General features: G+C 40.3%; 1 protein-coding gene across 8 annotated transcripts in view; it reads right to left on the bottom strand.

The window, feature by feature from the left end:
- The window catches only part of CDH18 (cadherin 18), a 623,460-nt gene that overhangs the window by 291,690 nt on the left and 312,477 nt on the right, over positions 1-19,293 (bottom strand). The gene's annotated exons all lie outside the window — the stretch shown is intronic.

The raw sequence follows: 19,293 nt of genomic DNA on the forward strand, positions 1-19,293 counted from the left end.
AATCTTCTCAGGATCCAATGAAAGGCTAATGTTCTCCTTGACAAGGAGTTTGTTCTATTACCAGAATTCTGTAGCAACATATAATCTCTGCAGAGGTCAGACACTGACTATTCCCAAGGTCTGAAATCATATGTACAAACATTCACCACAGAGTTAGAATTAAAACTGCCCTCTGATAGAGATGGAGCAAGATTGTAGTTAGATAAATTAGCTACTACTGAATCTATTTTAAAGATGAAATTCACGTCAGTTTTTTGTGTATTCATATGAAAGTTATCTGTTTTCTATTGCTCCTCTCCCCTGTCATAATGTTATCAGTAAACATCACAGATAATTTTACTTGTATAGTAGTGGGTTGCTTCCCCCATGCTTCCCTTTTTGCCAGAAGATGTTTCTGAGTAATTGATATTGAAATATTTTTGAGGTAAAAGAACACAATATTCCTGATAGGGAGAAAAACACATCTTTGTTGTTTTTTGTTTGTTTTTACAGACATCATAAAGTAACTTTTATGTGGAACATACTGTTTTCCCTCATACCAATGGGAGTGTTTATCTTATGATAACCACACCTCTGCCCTTCTTACTGTATTGTATAACCATCTAATATGACAGTAGAAGGGAATAGACTAGTAACCTGAACACACACACTGACAGAGTCAGAAGAAATCTTTTCTACCTAAATGTCCTGGGGGGGAGGAGGGGAGGATGGAAACTTTAGAAAACAGTAAGACAAGAAATTAGAAATCAGAGGGGACATATAGGAGCAGAAGTTCACCAATTCTTATGATTTATGGATTTCTTTGTCTTTCTATCCACACATTTCAAAGGAATATCCCCAACGGAACACTAGCTACTCTTTTTTCAGTTTGTACTCAGTCCAAATACAGTTAATCAGACGTCATCAGAGCACAGAGCAAATGCCTGCCTAAATTTTTGGTGCTAATTAACAGGTAGAATTACCCACAAGAGAGACATATTTTCCATTGCAAGCATGTAGTTTAGAACAGTGGGCAGTTGGATGAGAGTAATAATACAGTATTTTCCACCGAAGAGAAAAGATCTGTATAGATTTTAAAGTTTATCTTGATGCCACTTTCATTCTCTCTCTCTGGAAGACTCACAGAGGATTTGCTACAGTGGATCAAACCATTGGTCCCTTGTACCTCATCTCAGCTTCAGCAGTGCTCAGTGCCATGATGAACAAAAATAGCAATGTGCCGAGCCATCTTTAATACTCTATTACAAAAACATTTGCCCTACAAGGTGCTTTTCTAACACTGATTAATTAAGTCCTAAACAACGTCCCTGTGCAGTTAATATCATTATCCCCATTTTACAAACAGGGAAAAGGACAATTTGAGGGATTTGCCACAACCAGATAGTGTAGGAAGTCTGTGACAGAGTTAGAGACAGAATAAAGGATTCCTGGCACATACTTCTGTGCTTAGCCCCCGACCATACTTCTGCACTTAGGAAAACACACTCCTTTCTTATCCCAGCAGGAAATTAGTTTATGCCCTGAAGCATGAGATTTCTTCCTAACAATTCACCTACTTATGAAAAGCTATTACAATAAATTAGGTATTGATACATTCCAATATAAATACATGTGAATTAAATGAAAATTAAATAGTACTTTACAAAACAAAAATGCCACACTTTTTATCTTTTTAAAGATTTTTTTTTTCTTCTCTCACTTCCATTTTGGAGGATTCAAGGGAACAGCCTATCAGGCATTATAACACAGCACAAAAAAATGAACAGCAAAAAACCCAGAAACCCTTTAAAACCAATATACAGTGAAATTTCTCTCAATGGAGCAGTTAAGCAGTATACAAAATTTATCTGAACTCATTATTACCCAACTTGCCTTTTGTGTGGAAATTTGTGATTTGGTTTTGTGGAAAGCACTGCTTGCTCATTTATTTTTAAGTGAATATATAGCTTAATTGAAAATTATTCAGATTCTTAGTTTCTACATTTTTATGTTATAAAATAGTGACTGATGCACTTCTTATTTACTAGACGATTAAATTTTTACTTATGATTTGTGTCAAGCTCTATTGGGATGAAAATTCAAATTAAAAATGTGCAAAACCAGCATTTTAAAACATTGTTTGCAATTAGTTAAATAAAACCATTTCTGCTGGATACATAAGAAAAAAATATCAAAATATGATTTGCATTTTAAAATATGATTTATTAAACAAAGGAAGTATGATCTATAGTCACCAATTGGAACTGACCATTTCTGGTCACCATGTTCTTCAAGATTTTAGAAATATTAGATCTCATGATCTCACATCTAGTTTGTGTTTATAGATTGGAAGAGGAAAACTATCTTTTCTGGGTTGTTGTTGTTGAATTCTCAGTGTTTTTTCAACTTTTAGTAAACTAGTCATTGAACTAAACTAGTTGAATAAACTGAAACAAAGAAAGTATTTTATCTGTACCCACAGAGAGGTTACTGTTATCAAATGCTCATTCAGCACTTTAACAAATCCTGGTTCCAGGTGCTTAGCCAGTAACCTCCTCCAGTTCAATGGTATGATTTTCTTTAAAATTGATGGAAGCATGTACTACAGGCATATAATTTAAATTATTTAAATAGATTATAGTAAATTGAAGCCTTACTACAGGTTGTCGTAATTTCAAATTTAATTTTAAATTGGATTAGTTATAACCCCTCATATTTAATTTAAATTAAAAAATCCAATTTAAATTACAAAATTTATTTTTTTAAAAATCATCATTTTTATCCACCTGCTATCCAGTCTGGAAATTATCTAGTAAATATGACCTGCATAGGGGTGTATCTGGGTGGTGTTTCCTCTTCCTTTACTATGTATGACCAAGTTCTGATTTTTTTAATATAATAAATAAAAAAAAATGGAAGTATGGGTATTGCTAGGTATTTGTGTTAGAATTCCAGTTCTTGACTACTTTGATATACTGTAGGATGACCAGAGAAATATTTACATTATGACATCAGAGACTAAAAGCTGAACCATTGAAAGACATAGGAATTTTTAGTGAGACTGTTTAAAATGCTTTGAGGTTTTAGTGAAAACGTTTAAAAATCCAATACTTAATTAACGTTCCAGATAAAAAATCTCACTGATAAAGATTCATCTCCCACATTCCTTCAATTAAAGTCTGAGAGCTCGCCCCAACTTTAAAAAAAAACGAACAATCCATTGCAAGTCCCCTGTAAGTATTCATGGCAAAGTCTAGCTTGTTGGTGATGAAATTATAAAGACAGGAAGAGACTGAATGGTTAACATAATTGGAAGAAAATACTGAAGAAACTTTTAGTTACTTTAATTGTGAGGGACTAAAACAAACATGGGACTGAATCTTTTAAATTCCTCTAAATTGTTTTTAAACTGATGCTCTAAGATGTTGATTGCTCAATGCTGTTGTCTGCAGTTTTAGATTGAGTGTCCTGCTCTATGTTTTTGTGTAATAATGATATATGGTACTGCAGAGTAGACTTGTATGATTGCTGTCTCCTGGGAGCCCTCATGAAAATGAGTTGCGTATCTCAAGAGATTGTCATAGTGAATTAAAATTAAAATAAATAATTAAATAAGATGATGTGCAAAAGTTATCCTAGCATTGCTGGAAATCATTATCGTAGCATGGTTACTGCTTAGTGTGGGAGCAAGGCTTTAATGAATTCCCCTGGAACCAGTGCCAGCATGGAAATGAGGAATAGGTATGCTTCACCAGAAGGAAGATGTTCAGCCCAATTCATAAACCCTAAAGTCACCACCCCTTCCTAAATGCAAACTGACCCTAAATTTGAATTCAACTGAATGACTGATTTTAACAGATGAGTTTATACATCTAAATCTAGGCAACTCCTTCACATTATTTGAATATTCTTGTCACAGACCTCTTTCATTCCTTGTCTGAGGTTAGAGTGCTATACATACGTACACAAAAAAACACATGTGGCGGTGGTGACAAACAGATAAACAGTTACAGAATTTTGTGATAAACTGCATTTTTTGTACACTTTTGACTGCTTCACCTGCACTCTGTTCACTGATTTCTCTCTCTGTCTCTCTCTCTCTCAGGACTAGAGCTGGTAAAATATTTCCATCAGAAACTGAAGTTTAGCTGAAACTGAAATGTTTCCCACGAGTGTGTTGATTTTGAAAAAAATAAAATTTGACAGAATTAGGCCAAAACTGAACAGTTTTGAAAACCTCATCTTAAAATTACAACATTATGTACACAGTGTTGTTGTAGCCTTGTTGGTCCCAGGATATTAGAGAGACAAGGGGGGAGAGGTAATGCCTGTTATTGGCTCCACTGCTGTTGGTGAAAGACAAGCTTTTCAGCTTCCACAGACCTGAAGAAGAGCTCTGCATAAGCTTGAAAGCTTGTATCTCTCATCAACAGCAGTTGATCCAATAAAAGATATTACCTCCCCCGCCTTGTTTCTCTAACGTTATATATGCCAGGTGAGGGTTATCTCGCCAGTGTACCAGATGTTAGGAGCCCCAACTCCTGCTCTGCAGCTTCTTTAGAGGATGCCTTCCCCTAAATCCTCTTCCAACTACTGTTTATCAGGAACTGTATCCACTCTGTAATGAGTACCCGCAAAGGACACTTACCACGTTTGCTACCTACTAATCTGCAGCATCTTATTACATCTCCCACTTGGTCCCTGGTCTGCTTTAAGGAAGGCATAAAAAGCCCACCACCACTTGGACAGTTTAGTGGTGAGGGAAATATTCCTTTCAAGCCCCGAACAGAAAGAAAAAGTTGATTAACTCAATGCCTACAGCAGAGCATAATACCCAGTACTACTCTCATCCTATAGGTGGGAGGGTTGTGCTGCGGGATGTGATAAGAGAGAGGGTTCCATCTGGAGGGCCTGGGGTATAAATACATACCCACCCTCTATCTCCCAGTGCTCATGGTGTCCCCACCTGCTCTGGCAACTTCCATTTCCCACCTTTGGCTCCATTCAGGTGAGTCCCCCTTTGTTCTCCCTCATAACCAATGGCAGTGGGGCGTTTTAAAAGAACCATGACCCCTTGTCTTCCTGCCGGCTAGATGAAGTCCCACCAAATTTAGTTGTGCATTACATATTAAAGGGTCCCTAAAATGTATTAATTTCTCTATGTCCAAAACCTGTACAGTTGGACTTATGGGGACTTCATCATGGTATGGTGTCTGTGATGAGGCAGAGTGGCCCCGCACTGGTATAGCAGGGGTTAACCCTTCCTTCCTCGCAGAAGAAGCCCAGCCCCGGAAGTTCTGCTGGGCATGCTCCAACTGGAGCTCAGATATAAAAGCCTGCAGATCAGCTCAGTCTGGGCTGACCACTGGAGGGGAAGGATGCACACCGTTAGCTCCTACAGAGAGAGGCCTGCGAGCCAGGATCCAGGAGTTTGCCCTGCCGAGGCACTACCTGAGACCCTGACAGAGGACGACCCAGGGGAGGAACAGACCGGAGGACCCCTCGCCGTAGAGGCACTGCCATTCCCGATAGGAAGTGACCGAGGGGAAAGTAGAGATAAATGGCGTTAAATCTGTATTACCGCTCGGCATGTTGTGGGCGGATCCCCGCCGAGCGAGTGGCAAGTAGAGCTTGCCGCTACCAGGGCCCTGGGTCAGGGCTTGGTGGAGAGGGTGGGCCCGACTCCCCTACCCCCTCACCCTGAACCGTGAGGGTTATATGGACTCTGGCCGCTAGGCTGTGCTACCCCACCTGCAAAGGGGGATTATATGGACTTTGGCCGCTAGGCCATGCTACCCTGCCATGAAAAGGGGGATTATATAGACTCTGGCCGCTAGGCCGTGCTACCCTGCCCGTAAAGGGAGATTATATAGACTCTGGCTGCTAGGCTGTGATCCCCCACCTGCAAAGGGGGATTATAGGGACTTTGTCTGCTAGGTCACGATACCCCACCACGAAGAGGGATTATATAAACTCCGCCTGCCAGGTCGCGCTATCGCGCCTATTGGGAAAGAGAAGCGCGTACGACCGAGTGACAGTAACAGACAGCCCGAAGAGAGGGAAACACCGAGAACAGAGAGAGGCGAGGCCCTGACACCCTTCCTACCCCTGACACAAGGGCCCACTACAGTGTCATACAAAAGGTTCCCTCAGCATGGCTTGACATGGCCACCATGTATGTGAAATTCATAAAATCTTTATACAAAAGCACATATTCAGGTATTCTACATATGCCAGAAAATTTAAGAAACTATTTTAACATGGTTTAGGATATTTTGGGCCCCGTTATCTTACCACTCCACCTGTAAAACCAGGTCCTTTTGTTACATGTATAGGACTCAAAAGAAAAATATATCATACAATTAAAATACCTCACAAATGATTTAAAAAATGTATTCTATACCAAAAAGTAATGACTTCATAGTCTAATATCTCAGCATCTTCCAAGCCTAGAACCAAGTGCTGTGTCTGCCACTGAAAAGCTAGAAGTATTCTCTTTCCAATGGTATAAAAATCCTTTTTCACAATATACAAAATCATATGGGATTAGACTTTAAATTCTGCTAATTTTATGCATAAAAACTCTTATTGTTTCAGGATTCAATTTTTCCCATTCTTGGACTTGGTCTAGTATTTGTTTTGTTGTTGTGATGGTGGTAGTGTTTTTTGTTTGTTTGTTTTGTTTAAGGAGCTGAGCAGGGAATCAGATGGAAAGATTTTTATTTTTTTTATGGTTGAAACAGCTCAGGGTTTTAGAATGTTAGAATATGTGCTGAGGTGGATGGATTAATGTCAAGTGATGTGATCAAACATGCCTACTAAATGTATCACAACCTATGCAGTTTATCACATGTATATCTCACACATACACACTACACACAGGCCCAGTGGAGTCAGGGTAAAACAAAATTTTTTTTTGTAGTATTACAGTGTCTTCCGATAAAGAACATTTCTACCTACAAATACTGAATTATATTGATCTTAAATACCGGGGGGCGGGAGTGGGGGAGGAGGCGGAGCCTCTAGATGCTACTGCATGGTTGCAAAAAGTATGAGAAATTTAATAACATAAAAAGTAACTGATGAGAAAATGGGAATTAAGTAAATTCATGCAGTTTCTCTTTTGTGAAATGTTAACAACCCTAAAGACACAGAAGCTGCTTCCAAACCAGATAAACACAGATCTTTCATTTAATATGTCACTGTAGAAACCTTACATTATAAGTTATTTAATGCACTTATTTTAACTCTTATCGACTGTATCATTAAGCTATGGTTAGGTGGACTGGGCAGGTGTAATATGTGGAATGAAATGTGAGAGAAGGTTGGAGAGAATGGAAAGGAGAGACTAAATGGTGGAGTAGAAAGAGTGCAAGAATTAGAACAAACAGGAATGATGAACCAAAGATAGATAGCATGAAAAGAATGAAACAAACATTGAAAAAGATGAACAATGATAGAAAATTGTGTGTGAGACAAAATGATACTGAAAGTGCCTAAAGAAAGGGCATCAATATACAGAAAAAAAAAGTGGAAAGAAAAAGGAAAGGCCAAGTGGAACATTGCATTTGTGCATGATATGGGGTGAAACACTCTCTCTCTCTCTCTCTCTCTCTCTTGGAGTTGGATTTGCTTTCAGAAGACTTAGAATATTGAAAATGACTGAAGAAAGGACATCAAGGTAGATAAGCACAGGAGAAGAAAAAGAAAACAACATGTGGTAACTTGGCAATCATGAAAGATACTGTGGAAAGCTCTGTCTGTATAAGAGACAGATAGCATGCATCCGAGAATTATAGATGATTTAAGCAGACAGTAAAAAGTTCTGAGAAATGCAAAAGATCAAATTTATATCTTACACAGATGAAAACTATTACATGTATGAAACTATCTATATATCAGCTAGTGGATCACACAAGTACAGAGAATACATTTGAATCCAAGATTTTGTCTTTGGATCTGTGAATCAGCCTATAGAAATTAATTAGATTTGTGATCAACCTATAGGAATCATCCTATAACAGAAGTCGGCACACAGTATTGACAGAAGTGAATGCAAAACTAATTATGGAAATTGGCCTTGTATGTTTTCTATTTTTCATACAACAACAATGGTTCTTGTTCTGTGTCATGTACCTATGTGCAACTCCCACTGAAGTCAGCTGATGACATATTTTGCCCAGGACATGAGAAAAAGCAAACATGAAATGCTTGTAATCATACATGAGTATAGAGAGAATTGTTCAAGTTTCATGACTAGAGGCAGCTATACAGTATGAATTGATGCATGATAGGCTACAACATTCTTGTGTACAGTTTGTATGCAGAGAAATGAGTTATGTGAAGTTATTCATTTTGATCTGTAGTCAACTCCAGCTGAGAATAAACAATAAATGCTGCCTAAGTAAACCCAAAAAAGAAAGGAAAGAAAGGGAAAACAAACCACAAAAAAAGGAAAAGGAAAGAATCTGTAATGTTCTGAGTTGTCACAACAGTACTCTGTGAAACCTGCTTCTATACAAATAGCATAATACTAGGACTCCCGTTCTAAGGGTTAGATGCATCTAAGGGTTAGATGCATCACAATAAAAGGAGAACAACGCAACATTTCAGATAAAAGGTACAAACACACTGTTTTATTTGTTGAGAAAGTAGTTGTATGATTGCTCCAAATGTGGGATACAAAAGAATAGGTACACAGCAGGTGTCAAAAGTCCCAAAAGGAGCAATCTTCCATTTGGTGTGGGTAAGCTCCTTAAATAAGCAAATCCTTCCTTTGGCATCTCAGCAGGGCCACATAGAGTTTTTTGGGTGCCTGGGCAAAATCTGAAGCTGAGGACCCCCACCCTTCCAAAAAAAAATAATTACCACTGGAGAGGCCACAGTGGGAGGGGTTGGAGATGAAGCCAAAATGGTACTCACCCCCACTGTGGTGGCTCGGCTCCTGTCCTGCAGGCTGGGCCAAGTTCACTACTTCAGGGATTGTGACCTGGCCCATAGGATCACAGTGTCTCTCAGATTTGGAGGGGGCCTCTCAAATAGGGATCCTGGGGCAAACTTTCCCCTCCCCTGGGATGCCCTGAATCTCACATTGGTACTCAGGTGCCAATATAACAAATTGCTGTATTATGCCAATATAGAGACAATTTGATAGCCCAACTGTTGGCTCTGCATGTCTCAGCGTTATGGTAAGATACCATAATTAAGATATGGACCTAAAGATTCACAAATCATGTTTCCCTGATGATATTTTCCAAGCTGGCTAAGGAATTTAGCAACACAACTTCTATTTAAATTATTTGGCTAGAGACTCAAGTCAGATTTTTAAAAATCTCAACCTTTGGCTTTTGTGAAGTACTCTGGAAATATTCACAGCATTTTATAAGGTGTTTTAGATATTTAAGTGTGGTGAATGCATTTATCAACATCATACTGAAAAAAAAATAATTTCCTTAGAAACATCACTCTCAATCAGGATTTATGGTCCCAGCCTTCTAAATTTAGGTTTGATACTTTAACACATTAGAGTGTCTGTCTATCTTAAAAACTTTTAAAAAAATATTGTTAGTTTTTGCATCTTTAATAAGTTACTTCTCAAATTCTTTCTTGGCCTGCCTTATTATACTTACTCTGCCAGAGTTTGTGCTCCTTCCTATTTTTCTCAGTAAGATGGGACTTCCAAATTTTAAGGAGGCCTCTAATGGCCTCCAGTATTCTGTTGTTTAGCCCTGGGGCCATTCTTCTGGTCCTCCTACTGTCTTTTTTATTATTATTTGTGGTATACACTTGGTCTGAGCCTCTAATATGTTTCTAAGTAGTCCCCATGTTGCTTGCAGGCATTTTACCCCCGTGACTGCTTTTTTAATGCCTGTCTGACTAGTGTCCTCATTCTTGCTTAGTTCCCCTTTTTGAAGTGGGATTTTTGAAATAGGATGTAGTAAAGCACAGATACATTGTCATCCTATTTTGAGAAGGTGTTTTGTGTTCCCCACAGAGAACTGTGGGTGGTATGTGTACATATATGTATTTTCATTCCCCTCCACAAGGATGTTAAATTTAATTACATTATAATCCCTATTACCAAGTAGTTCAACTATAGTTACTCTTGGACTAGATCCTGTGCTCCACTTTGCACTAAATCAAGAATTTCCTCTTCCCTGGTGGGTGCCAAGACTAGCTGCTCCAAGAAGTCATTTCTAGTATCTAGAAATTTTATTTCTGCATTACACCCTGAGATCACATGTACCAAGTCAATATGAAGATAGTTGAAATCATCCATAGTGATTGTGTTTTCTGGTTTTGAAGCTTCTCTAACCTCCTTGAGCATTTCACAGTCACTGTCCCCATCCTCGTCAAGTAGCCATCAGTGCAGGGCCAGCTCCAGACCCCAGCGCGCCAAGTGCGCGCTGGGGGCGGCATTTTGCCGGCAAGGCAGCAGCCGGCTCCGGTGGACCTTCCGCAGTCATGCCTGCGGGAGGTCCACCAGAGCCGTGGGACCAGTGGACCTCTCGCAGGCGTGACTGCGGAGGGTGCGCTGGTACCGCCGCTTCGGTGGACCTCCCGCAGGCATGACTGTGGAGGGTTCGCTGGTCCCGTGGCTCGGGTGGACCTCCCGCAGGCATGCCAGCGGCTGCTCCACCGGAGCTGCGGGACCAGCGGAACGTCCGCAGGCACGTCTGCAAGAGGTCCCCCGGAGCCGCGGGACCGGCGACCGCCAGAGCGGGCCCCGCGGCGCGCTGCCCTGCTTGGGGCGGCGGGATTCCTAGAGCCGCCCCTGCAGCAGTGTATGTCTACTGCTGAACTCTTATTATTCAAGCATGGAATTTTTATCCATAGAGATTCTATAGTACAGTTTGATTCATTTAAGAGTTTTAATTGATATGACTGTGCTTTCTTTCACAGAGTGCTATTCTTCCCAGCAGCATGACCTACTCTGATATTATATATTTTCTACCCTGGTATTACATTGTCCCACTGATTATCATCTCACCAAGTTTGTGTGATGCCTATAATATTAATATCTTCACTTAATGGTAGGGGCTCTAGTTTATAAGCACTTGTATATTTTATTAATATTCAGTTGCTTGCTTTCATGAGTTATGTTTAAATGGGACATTTGTCTGTTCCTTATTAACTCTTACCTGTACTTTACCAACTTCTTTCCTATAGTCTATACTAGGATATAAAGTTCCCTGTTTAAGAAATTAATCCCTAAGAGATGTCTCTGCACAAACTGTGTACTCCCCTACATCTGTGCACTTTCCTCCAGCCGTTAATTTAATAAAAAAATCATCTTCAGCCTTTCTCTGTGCCAGCAGTCTGTTTCCATTTTGCTTTAGCCCATCCCTCCTGTATAGGCTACTCCTCCCCTCTAAGGCTCCCCTGTTCCTAATAAACTGAAATCCCTCTTCCCTACATCATCACATGCATGCATTTCGAAAACCTGCCAAACAGGCAATGGGGCCACTAGATAATAAAGGTTTTAAAGGAGCACTCAAGGAGAAGACCATTGCAGAGAACTAAATTAACTCTTTGCATTCATCTTCAATACAGATATGGGGCAGATACTACATCAGTAGTATCTGATACTAGTCTTTTTAGGTGACAAATCTGAAGTACTGTCTCAAATTAATGTGTTTATGTGATGGGGTGTAAACACAACACCAGGCAACAGGGGGTTAAGGAACTGGTCTGGGGATAGCCAATCACACTCCACCTGTAAGAGGAGTTAAAAGGCAGTGGAGCAGCTCATTTGGTGGCAGACCAAGGAAGAGCAAACCTGCCACCTGAAGCTCCATCAGAGAAGAGATGAAGAAAAAGCATAATTTCTCCCCAGTACAATTGCGAAAAGGTCCCTCCCTGAGGGAAAGGAGGACCTACTACAGAGAAAGCCTGAGAGGTAAGTAATCCCCACTCCCTCTTCTATGGAGTGATTCCCCTTTATTTTTTGTGGACTACCCCAGCAGAGGAAAGCCCAGGACTGATCCTACCAGGAGAGTGGGCCATAGCACAGAAGGAGGAAGTTGCCACCTGAGCGAGAAAGAGAGCAGTCTCACTGCACACAGACACCAGCAGGTGTCGTGTGGTGAGCGGACACCTTGCACGCTGCCTTAACCCAGATGGCAACTGTGGGGCAATCACAGAGGGAGGAGTGATAGGAACTGGATCAGGGAGGGCAACCTTAACCATCCCCTGACTGTCAGATCACTGATAGCTATCAGAGGATCCTGAGTAAAAGCTTGATTGAGTGGGAGAGACCGGGATGCCCTACCAACAACCCTCTTGCAGGTCATGGGCCTAAGCCCTGACCACTAGGCAATGCTCCCCTACCACTCCCCCCGACCATGAAAGAGGACCATCACAGTCAACAGAAGAGAATTTTTAACAAAGTGATAAAATAAACAGTAATAAGTCACCAGCTGGCATTTACCCAAGCGCTCTGAAGAAACTCAAATATGAAAATGTAGAACTACTAACTCTGGTATGTAACCTATCATTTAAATCAGCCTTTGTACCAGATGAATGACAGGTAGTTAATGCAATGCTGAGATTTAAAAAGGGATCCAGAAGAGATCCTGGCCAATGAGCCAGTACCGAGCAAATTGGTGGAAACTATAGCAAAGAACAGAACGATCATCAGACGCATAGATAAACACAATTTGTTGGAAAGAGTCAACATGGCTTTTGTAAAGGGAAGCAATGTATCACCAATATGTTCTTTGAGGGTGTCAGCAAGCATGTGGACAAATATGATCCAGTCAATGTAGTGTAAGTGGATTTTCAGAAAGCCTTTGATTAAGTCTCTTAAGCTCTTAAGGAAACTAAGTAGCCATGGGCTAAGAGGGAAGGTCCTCTGATTGATCAGTAACTGATTAAAATATTGGAAACAAAGGTTAGAAATAAATTGTCAGTTAAAGAAAGGCAAACAGCAGGGTCCCCCAGGGATCTATACTGGAACCTGTGCTGATCAATATATTTATTAATGATCTGGAAAAGGGGGTAATCACTGAAAAGGCAGTTTGCAGATGATACAAAATAAATCAAGATAGTTAAATCCGAAGCAGATTACGAGGAGTTACAGAAAGATCTCACCAAACTGGATGACTGGGCAACAAAATGTCAGATGAAATTTGATGGTGATAAATGCAAAGTAATGCACATCGGAACAAATAATGCCAGCTACACATATACAATTATGGGTTCTAAATTAGATGTTACCACCCAAGAAAGAGATCTTGGAGTCACTGTGGATCAATGGCAGGCAAGCCACATGTGGCCCATCAGGGTAATCCGCTAGTGGACCATGAGACAGTGTTTACATTGACCATCCTCAGGCACGGCCGCCCGCAGTTCCCACTGGCCACGGTTTGCCATTCCTGGCCAATGGGCGCTGCGGAAAGGAGCGGCTAGCACATCCAATATGTCATATTGACAGAAACAGTTCTCACTTATGTTGATCCAAGAATATAATATCAGTTCCACATTCTGGTCCAGGCTTCACACCTTTGATGGGCTTAATGCAAGAATTACTGGGTGAACTCTATGACCTGTGCTATACAGAAAGTCAGCCTACATGATCATAATGGTCCCTTCTAGCCTTAAAATGTATGAATTTGTCTCTTTATGACAACATCTTCTCCATTCCACCTAATTTATAAACACTGCTGCATGGTCCAGTTTGGTACAAATACATGAACAATAAAAATAACAGCCTTTCTTTACCTTCTCAAAGTTATGCCCCGTTTCCTGTTCTTTCTGGCTAGATTTTACACTAATGTTAAAGGGTGTTGTTTCCTCCACTACTATTACCTTAACTGCTGATTACAGTTACTGTGGCTTCCAAATGATACCAATTATGAAATTGCCACTGTAGGTCTATACTGCCTGCCGGATCGGTGGGTAGTGTTCGATGTATCGGGGGTCGATTTATCGCGTCTTGTCTTGATGCGATAAATCGATCCGCCAGTTGATGCCCGTGCTCCACCTCGGCAGGAGGAGTAAGCGGCATCGACAGGGGAGCTGCGCCAGTTGACTCGCCACCATGAGGAAGGCCAGGTAACTCGAACTAAGATACTTCAACTTCAGTTACGCGAATAGCATAGCTGAAGTTGTGTATCTTAGTTCAATCCCCCACCACTAGTGTAGCCCAGGCCTAAGAAATACATTGTTTTGTGGGGGAGAGGGGACAAATATAGCTGAAAACCTCTTCTAGTAACCAGCTGCTGCATTTGTTGTTATTTGATATAGAGGCCTTTGCACTCATGGATATGTGGAAAACATTATCTGAGTTCTTAGTTTTATTTGCTTCATAGCTTTGGTTTCAGACCACTCATATCCCACTTCAGTACTTCAAGAGAAGGCAGTCCTTTTATTTATTTTCACTACCAGAGAAACATGGGATTCTTTTTCTTTCTTTTTCAAGATATAGTACCTCTGTGTAATAAAGTTAAATAAAATTTGGAGACTGGAGTGAAGGAAAAGGGATGGGCACATTCTTCAAAACATCAGCGATTACTGGTTCATGCTGCATAAGCGTCTCTGAAATTACTTGGTTCTGACTGTCTTGTGTTTGCTCTGAGTAAAGGGTTGAAGTACATTTGATTAAAATCCTGACTGAAATCAGGCAGAGTGGAGATTTTATTTATTTATATTTGAAAATAAGAGAGAGAGAGATGAAAATAAGAGAATTAACCACATTTCCTGAAGTTCCACAAGGTTTTTTCAAGTTTTTGATAAAAGTCCATTTTTCTCTAGCCATATTCCACTGCAAAAGGAAGTTTTAAAGCTGTTCGGAGTCCATACACTGTATTAGTTTAATAGGCATTAACATACAGTTACCTCACTGGGTAATAGGAATCATATTATTTAAATTAGCTGAGGTCATATTAGAGTGTGAATACTAGCATGAATAAATGTTTTCTGACATTACTCATGGGGGAAGTTGTCCCACAGGCCATATTGAAAGAGCTTTGTGAGTTGGGAAAGGGAAGAAGACAGGCTTCAAAATGGAAATGAGGCCCCCCAAAAGAAAAAGTATGGGCAGCAGTCACAGAGTGGAAGTGGGGTGATGCTGCATTATCAGCAATATGGTCTGTGCAATAATCACCAACACATCAAGGGCAGAGATTAATTTGGTTATCTAGCTGGCTTCCTGGACAGGCAGCAAGAAGCGTGATGACCACCCCAGAATAGAAGCTCTTTGTTAGCACTAGGTAAATGCTGTGTTATATCTGGACAGGCCAAGACCCAGTGAAGAGACAATATCACAGCGAAGGGCAGAGGCAGTGAACAGCTGCAGCAGTGCCAGAGGAGGAAGGACGCCCATAGCTGTAGGTAGTGCTGGATGAGGCATAAATGCTGCCTTTAACAAAGGTATCAGTTCAGTGAGAGCATTCAGTTGGCTACTGCTGTGATGGTGAAGGACCAAGACTTAGATGCCAATGCAGTGTTCCGTAGAAGTGCAGGTGCTGAAGGAGAGGCATGGAGCTGCTCATGGAACACAAGTGGTCTTGGATATAAGAACATAAGAACATAAGAAAGGCCGTACCGGGTCAGACCAAAGGTCCATCTAGCCCAGTATCTGTCTACTGACAGTGGCCAATGCCAGGTGCCCCAGAGGGAGTGAACCTAACAGGCAATGATCAAGTGATCTCTCTCCTGCCATCCATCTCCATCCTCTGATGAACAGAGGCTAGGGACACCATTCTTACCCATCCTGGCTAATAGCCATTTATGGACTTAGCCACCATGAATTTATCCAGTCCCCTTTTAAACATTGTTATAGTCCTAGCCTTCACAACCTCCTCAGGTAAGGAGTTCCACAAGTTGACTGTGCGCTGCGTGAAGAAGAACTTCCTTTTATTTGTTTTAAACCTGCTGCCTATTAATTTCATTTGGTGACCCCTAGTTCTTGTATTATGGGAATAAGTAAATAACTTTTCCTTATCCACTTTCTCAACATCACTCATGATTTTATATACCTCTATCATGTCCCCCCTTAGTCTTCTCTTTTCCAAGCTGAAGAGTCCTAGCCTCTTTAATCTTTCCTCGTATGGGACCCTCTCTAAACCCCTAATCATTTTAGTTGCCCTTTTCTGAACCTTTTCTAGTGCTAGAATATCTTTTTTGAGGTGAGGAGACCACATCTGTACACAGTATTCGAGATGTGGGCGTACCATGGATTTATATAAGGGCAATAATATATTCTCAGTCTTATTCTCTATCCCCTTTTTAATGATTCCTAACATCCTGTTTGCTTTTTTGACCGCCTCTACGCACTGCGTGGACATCTTTAGAGAACTATCCACGATGACGCCAAGATCTTTTTCCTGACTCGTTGTAGCTAAATTAGCCCCCATCATGTTGTATGTATAGTTGGGGTTATTTTTTCCAATGTGCATTACTTTACATTTATCCACATTAAATTTCATTTGCCATGAAATTTAATGTTGCCCAATCACTTAGTTTTGTGAGATCTTTTTGAAGTTCTTCACAATCTGCTTTGGTCTTAACTATCTTGAGCAGTTTAGTATCATCTGCAAACTTTGCCACCTCACTGTTTACCCCTTTCTCCAGATCATTTATGAATAAATTGAATAGGATTGGTCCGAGGACTGACCCGTGGGGAACACCACTAGTTACCCCTCTCCATTCTGAGAATTTACCATTAATTCCTACCCTTTGTTCCCTGTCCTTTAACCAGTTCTCAATCCCTGAAAGGACCTTCCCTTTTACCCCATGACAGCTTAATTTACGTAAGAGCCTTTGGTGAGGGACCTTGTCAAAGGCTTTCTGGAAATCTAAGTACACTATGTCCACCGGATCCCCCTTGTCCACATGTTTGTTGACCCCTTCAAAGAACTCTAATAGATTAGTAAGACACGATTTCCCTTTACAGAAACCATGTTGACTATTGCTCAAGAGTTTATGTTTTTCTATGTGTCTGACAATTTTATTCTTTACTATTGTTTCAACTAATTTGCCCGGTACCGACGTTAGACTTACCAGTCTGTAATTGCCGGGATCACCCCTAGAGCCCTTTTTAAATATTGGCGTTACATTAGCTAACTTCCAGTCATTGGGTACCGAAGCCGATTTAAAGGACAGGTTACAAACCTTAGTTACTAGTTCTGCAACTTCACATTTGAGTTCTTTCAGAACTCTTGGGTGAATGCCATCTGGTCCCGGTGACTTGTTAATGTTGAGTTTATCGATTAATTCCAAAACCTCCTCTAGTGACACTTCAATCTGGGGTCATCTGTGAAGGCAGCAGCATGGTACCATTCAAAGAGAGTCTGTTGACAGTTTAGCCAGGACATTTGACCTGCAAACCATTTCTGTGGTTGCTGCTGCAAAAGATCCTGCTGATGCATGGCTGAGCCACATGGGCTTTGCAAGCAGTCAATCCCAATCTGGCATAAGCAAAGAGCTGTATTGAGGCTCAGTTACAATTTTTGTTGATTTTAAAAAGAGAAGAGTTATAGTTCACTGTTCATGGTTTCAGTTCCTGTTCAGAGTGTGGATCCACCCTGAAAAGTGACGGAAAAATTGCAACCTGGGGTTCCATGGTCTTTTGGCTCTCAGTGATTTCTATAGGAAATGTGCATTAGTTATGAGGAAAAAGGTGACTTTTCTAACTTTCAGGTCTGAAAGCTCACCCTGTGCTCTCAGAATTAGGGAGAGATCTTTCCTCTCTAGACACTCCACCAGTGATAGGGATTCCGCAGGCCAAGTTAGCCCTTCACTATTGTCTTCAGATTATGAGCAGTATGACAAAGGAGCAGTCCCATTTCCATATGTGAGTTTGCACGTGTGTAACTTTTTAGTTCTATAATTACATGTTGATGCACAAGCTGAGTTGCATCCTTCACAGCAGCTGCTAAATTATTGTAACAAATGGCACCAGTGAATCACAATTATGGCAGTGATTGACTATGTAGATCAATATATGTAATAAATGTACTGAAGAGACACAAGAAATGTTGATTTATATTAAATGGCAGTAGGGGACTCAAAGAATTTTTCCAACCCTACCTCATTCCCATTCAAGGATCTCACTTGGAAGTATTAGTCAAATATTACTCAAATATGTGACACAAAGCTAGGAATTCACACCATTTGCAAAAAAAAATACTGTGCATGAATACACAATAAGATACAATGGTAAATTATTGATAGCAAAATAGAATGACAAAATAGAAGCCAGTGGATTCAATAAATGCACCTTGTTTGGCAGATATGATTTATGAAAGACTATGCACCTGTAAACGAGTGGAGGAATACATGAGAATTCCTTCAACTCTTTCCTGATTAGAGCCCTGATACACAGGCAACTAATCAAAAGAGACCCAACAAGATAGGTGACTCCACTATTTGCAAATACTACATGCCTACATGTAATTAATGACTATGGTAATGGTTTATAGAAGTGTGGCATTAAAGGAAGACCAGTTAGTTGCATGAACACATGTGGTAGATATATGAAATATTGGGTTTGGTAAACAGAATAGGCACCTCAATACCTTTACAAATCTGTCCCTTTTATGCTTTGCCTATTTTCAGTTATCTGTTAAGGTGTCATGCTTTCACAGAAGTATTCATTATTCACATTTGTCTGACAAATTGCTCCCTCAATCCCTTAGTCAGTACCTTAGGATTCAAGCAATTAATTGAGAGAGATCTTTGCAAGTAGCAATAAAAACATATAGTATACACAATTGGAGTTTGCTTGATGGTTATTGAATTGCAGTTGTATATGGAATAGATACAAGAATCCAGCACTTTCTTAAACGCTACTGGCCAAAGCAATGGCAAGTAACAATTAGATTAGCCACAGAAAGATCTAGCCTAGTCACACCTTTCACAATTAGAATTTCACATATACCCACACATGCAATTACCTGATGTGAAAGTGACCAAAGCAAATTGCAAATTCTGCTAAATGATCCATATCTGACTTCCAGCTTTCTCTCTGGCAAGCACCATCCCAGCTATTTCTAAATCTGGAGCCCATAGATGTAGCCAAATATAATCCAATTTCATATACAGGAGAGAAGAGGAAAATATTTTAAGTGTTCTAAATTCTCCTGTTTTGACTGTTTCCAAGCTGCTCTACAAGAGAATCAAAGCCTCAGTGATTTCTTCATCCTGTTCATAATGGTCAGTTTTGTTTGGACAAATTATTTGTCAAACAAATGTGAATAATGAATACTTCTGTGAAAATCATGACACCTTAAGAGATAATTGACAATAGGCAAAGCATAAAAGAGAGAGATTTTTAAAGGTGTTGAGGTGCCTAATGAAGCAGATAGGCAC

Source organism: Mauremys reevesii, linkage group 2, assembly GCF_016161935.1.
Source record: "Mauremys reevesii isolate NIE-2019 linkage group 2, ASM1616193v1, whole genome shotgun sequence".
NCBI classification, from domain to species: Eukaryota; Metazoa; Chordata; order Testudines; family Geoemydidae; genus Mauremys; species Mauremys reevesii.